The sequence below is a fragment of the Paramormyrops kingsleyae genome, chromosome 12 (genome assembly GCF_048594095.1).
Source record: "Paramormyrops kingsleyae isolate MSU_618 chromosome 12, PKINGS_0.4, whole genome shotgun sequence".
Taxonomy (NCBI): domain Eukaryota; kingdom Metazoa; phylum Chordata; class Actinopteri; order Osteoglossiformes; family Mormyridae; genus Paramormyrops; species Paramormyrops kingsleyae.
The window spans coordinates 13251170-13256650 of record NC_132808.1 but is presented as its reverse complement, the minus strand read 5'-3'; positions in this window follow the sequence as shown (position 1 = coordinate 13256650).

Sequence of the window (5481 nt, the reverse complement as noted above, 5' to 3'; positions counted from 1 at the left end):
TCAAATAGAATAAATAATAGACCCAGCAGACGCTTGCGATATAGAGCCACATTTGCTCAACAAAACGTAATTAAGGAAAATGTAAATATTTATACACGGAAAAAGGTACTTATACAAACTTCAAAGGGTTCGGCAACTGCGGTCCAAAACCTGTATCCGTCAGTGTGATTCCAGTTAGAAAGATCTGTTCCTCCTACCGTGACAAATTATTATTTAAATGTGTTTTGGGACGTATCCAAAACATGATATCAATTTACAGGCGTTCCTATACAGACAGATTGCATTTAGGCATAATAATAGATAATAGACAATATTCTGTGGTTAGCACTGCTGCCTCGCACCTGGGTCCAAGTCTCCACCATGGTTCCATGTGTGTGGAGTTTGCATGTTCTCCTGTGTCATTGTGGGCTTTCCTCTGGGTACTCTGGTTCCCCGCCCCCCCCCCCCAGTGCAAAATCATGCTGAGGTTCATTGGAGTTACCAAATTGCCCGTAGATGTGCGTGTGTGAGTGAATGGTGTGTGAGTGAGTGGTGTGTGAGTGAGTGGTGTGTTAGAGAGTGGTGTGTGAGTGAGTGGTGTGTGAGAGAGTGGTGTGTGAGAGAGTGGTGTGTGAGAGAGTGGTGTGTGAGAGAGTGGTGTGTGAGTGGTGTGTGAGAGAGTGGTGTGTGAGTGTATGGTGTGTGAGAGAGTGGTGTGTGAGTGTATGGTGTGTGAGTGAGTGGTGTGTGAGAGAGTGGTGTGTGAGTGAGTGGTGTGTGAGAGAGTGGTGTGTGAGTGAATGGTGTGTGAGAGAGTGGTGTGTGAGAGAGTGATCTGTGAGAGAGTGGTGTGTGAGTGTATGGTGTGTGAGTGAGTGGTGTGTGAGAGAGTGGTGTGTGAGTGAATGGTGTGTGAGAGAGTGGTGTGTGAGAGAGTGGTGTGTGAGTGAGTGGTGTGTGAGTGAATGGTGTGTGAGAGAGTGGTGTGTGAGAGAGTGGTGTGTGAGTGAGTGGTGTGTGAGAGAGTGGTGTGTGAGTGAATGGTGTGTGAGAGAGTGGTGTGTGAGAGAGTGGTGTGTGAGTGAATGGTGTGTGAGAGAGTGGTGTGTGAGTGAGTGGTGTGTGAGAGAGTGTTGTGGGAGAGAGTGGTGTGTGAGTGAATGGTGTGTGAGAGAGTGGTGTGTGAGAGAGTGGTGTGTGAGTGAATGGTGTGTGAGAGAGTGGTGTGTGAGAGAGTGGTGTGTGAGTGAATGGTGTGTGAGTGAGTGGTGTGTGAGAGAGTGGTGCGTGAGAGAATGGTGTGTGAGTGAGTGGTGTGTGAGTGAATGGTGTGTGAGTGAGTGGTGTGTGAGAGAGTGGTGTGTGAGAGAATGGTGTGTGAGTGAGTGGTGTGTGATAGAGTGGTGTGTGAGTGTGTGGTGTGTGAGTGAATGGTGTGTGAGAGAGTGGTGTGTGAGAGAGTGGTGTGTGAGTGAATGGTGTGTGAGTGAGTGGTGTGTGAGAGAGTGGTGTGTGAGAGAATGGTGTGTGAGTGAGTGGTGTGTGATAGAGTGGTGTGTGAGAGAATGGTGTGTGAGTGTGTGGTGTGTGAGTGAATGGTGTGTGACTGTGCCCTGCAAGGGGTTGGCGCTCCATTCTGGGTTGTTCCCTGTTTGCACCCGTAGCCTCCAGTACAGGCTCCCTGAATAGGACAGTAGTTATGGAGAATGGATGGATGGATATTAAACATATATAACATAAAACTATCAAAATGGTTCCGGCATCATGTGTTGGCTCAGCTGTGCATGTGATCTCGTCCTCGAAGGAATAGTTGCATCTTCGTTGGGCCCTTAACCTCCCAAAAGGCTCCAGCGGCCCCAGATAAATGGCTGACTGTGCCCTCATACACCAAACTCTGCTCGGTGTGTGTGCCTCAAAAAGAGAGAGAGGCAGGATATGTGGGGACTAAGGAATTCCAGTGATCCTGTACTCAATCTTGTGCAAATGGAAAATAAAGCATCCCTGCTCCAGGGGCACTGCACACTGCACACTGTCTGACCCTGTGCTGTGACCCCCCCCCCCCCCCCCCCCCCCAAGCTTACTCTCAGCTGCATATATGTGTCTGTGTGTCTCATGGATCCTGTCGATCAGCCACTCTGGCATTTGGCGTCCAGTGAGACTGACAGAAGGGGATCCATCATCTGGGACGTCAGCCACCCAGCTCACACCCCCTTAACACTCCTGTCCTCTGGAAAACGCTACCAGTGCATCACCCCCCCCACCTGTTTCAGGGACAGCTTCTCTACTCAAGACAGTGACCGAGACAGTGGCCTGCATCTGTCCCCCCCACTGCATTGTACTGCACATTGTTAAAATTCCACTTCTGCACTTTATTAGTATTTATTACACGGTAGCCAGTTTCCATCCCCGTTGCACTTATTACTTATTTGTTTGCTCGTTCTCATACAGCACTGTATGTCCTGCATCACACTGCTATGTGTCCCACTGCTCCCCCCGCCCCCACACCTGTCCCCTTCCCTGTAACTGTGGTATAAGAATTTCACTGTGTTCCTCTGCACACTTGTGACAATAAAACCTAAAACTTTCACACAAAGGAATCGAGGGAGAACCATGCAGAGTGAGAGAAACAAGTTTGTCTTTTATTCTTCTATAATCATCTTGTAACTGTCTTACACATCTGGGGGAAATCTCACTGTTGAACATGCTGTTTGCTGTGTTAAACTGCAATGTACTGCAAAGGAATCCATCTTTGCTGAGGATTCAGCTACCACTCAATCTGTTACAAAAAACAAATTTTAAAATAAACTGCATTAAATTACAAATCACCTTTTTAATATTTAAGCATTTGATGATTCCAAGGGCCCCTGAGTGACAAGGGCCCTAAAATGCAATTGGTCTGGGTTAGGGGCCCAAAATCTCTAATGACATCTGTAATGATGCTAAATATTAGTCCATCACTAATAGATCTGAAAGCCTGCATGTGTGACAGTTTACATGTGTGTGTGTGTGTGTGTCTATCTGTCTGCCTGCCTGTTCATCCCACTACGGTGTGTCCCAGACCTGCTCCGTCTTCCTCCTTTCAGTTCCTGCTCTTCAGCGCCCCCAGCCTGAGCTCCAGCGCCATGACATCGCCCACCCTTTCCTCCATGTCTCTCAGCAGCACGCTGTTCCCCAGCAGCCCGCTTCATTGGTGCAGCCGCAGGTTGTCTGCCCGCACCCTGTCCCGAGCCCGCTTGGCACGTGTCAGAGAGTCACGTGACCATGCCACCGCCACCTCCATCTCTGCCAGCTGTGAGCGCCGCGTTCGGTTCTCCATCTGCACCCACTGCAGCTTCTCCTTCACGTGCGTCAGCACGCGCACGGCGCCCGCGATCTTGTTACGCAGCTTCAGAATCTCCTCGTCTCGCTCCTCGACCTTATCGCTGTACGTCTGGTTCTCCAGCTTCAGCTGCTCGAAGTCGAGGATGTGCAGCCCCTCCGCCAGCCCCTTCTTGGCAGACAGTGCTCTCTCACCCTTGGCGATGCCGCCTTCAGCTTGATGTTCTCCAGGCGCACACGCGCCAGCTCCTTCTCCTTGTGCTGCTCGGCTGCCTGGATCTGCTCCATCTGGGTCTGTACGGCTTCCTTACCCAGATGCCAGGCCAACGCTGGTCCTGCCATCGCCTGCTTCCGGGCCTGGAGGACCTGCCACTCCAACTCTGCCTGGCGAAGGCTCTCCTGCACCTGCTGCCGCAGCTCCTCCTCTTACCTCCCAAAGTGCTCTTTGTGCTGCTGGTGCTGCTGCCTGATCTCCTGTATGTGGGAGGTGAAGATGAGGTAACGGTGCCCATCGCTCCTCTCAGTCCGCTCCTCCTCTCCCCTCCTCTGGAGGAAATACTTCGCCTGCTTTGCCTGAAACTGCCCGTTCAGCTGGCTGAGCTGATCCCTTTCGCCCTGAAGCTCCTCCAGCTCCCTCTTGCTCTCCTCGTAGCTCAGCTCGGTCCCCTGGACCTCCTACACTAGGCAGCCCTTAATCTCAGGAATGCTGGGCCTTACCCTAAGGGCCCCCCTCATCGTTACAGTGCCCACTTCCGTAAACGGCCTTCCTCACCGGATAGTGTCTCCCTGGTTAGGAGGTGGGAGCCTCCTGATTCCTCCTGGTCAAACATCTTGCTGTCCAGCAGCTCGTCTCGAACCTCTTGGCCGACTTCAGCCTCACTGGTGAATCTGGTTTCTGGCTCAGCGCTCTCTGATGTTCTTATCTCCTCCTCATGTTCACAGTTGCTGTGACTGGCTCCTGTCTCCTGGTCCCCATTGTCATATATGGCATCTCCTGTTCCTTCCGCTGTGTCTGTATTGCCAGCTGCACTTTCTATTTTGTCATCACTGCCACTGCTGCCTGGTAATTTGTCATCAAACTTCTCTGCAGTTCGTGTCTCTTCTGGACTTTCATCTCTCTTCATCTGTTGTTCATTCCTGCTATTTTCAGCAGGGTTTAACCCATCCATCACTTTACTAATTAACTCCCTCATATATACAGTTAAAAAAGCACAAGGAAAGAAGGCAGGGATTAACCCAGGATGAGGCACCAACCTATAACACTGGTATTGTCTGAGTGTCTGTTTTTGTGTCGTACTTCTGTCTGCTCTGCATTCCCCTTGGGTCTGTGTGTAATTATACTACAGTGCCTGACAAAAGTCTTGTCGCTTAACCAAGTTGTAGGAACAACAAATAATAACTTGACCTGTAGTTAATCAGTTGGAATCAGAAATGGCTTATGAGAAAAGGCAAAGCCCTCTAGATTATGCTTATTATACCAAAATAAAGTTTTGCATCATTCATTGAGTTTTGTCATGTAATTAGGACAGAAAGGTCAACTTTTGCCTGGACAAAAGTCTTGTCATATGGAAAAATAATGTAGAAATTATACATATACTTCATTTAGAATACACAAACATGCTACAATAACATCAGAACATAAAGTCATGGTGCCTTGGAAAAAAAAATTAATAATGTGTATGACTCCCATGAGCTTGGAGGACCACATCCATACGTCTTGGCAATGACTGAAATAACTTGTTGATGAAGTCATCAGGAATGGCAAAGAAAACAGTTTTGCAGGACTCCCAGGGTTCGCCTAGATTCTTTGGTTTCGTCTTCCAAGCCTCCTCCGTCATCTTACCCCAGACATGCTCAATAATGTTCATGTTTGGTGACTGGGCAGGCCAATCCTGGAGCACCTTGATCCTCTTCAGTTTCAGGAACTTCAATGTGGAGGTTGAAGTATGAGAAGGAGTGCCATCCTGCTGCAGAATTTGCCCCCTCTTATGGTTTGGAATGTAATGGGCAGCAAGAATGTCTTGATACTTCAGGCTGTTGATGTTGCCATCCACTCTGCAGATCTCTCGAACACCCCCATGGATGTAACCCCAAACCATGATTTTTCCTCCACCAAACTTGACTGTTTTCTGGGTGAATTTTGAGTTCATGCGGGTTCCAACAGGTCTCCTGCAGTATTTGCGG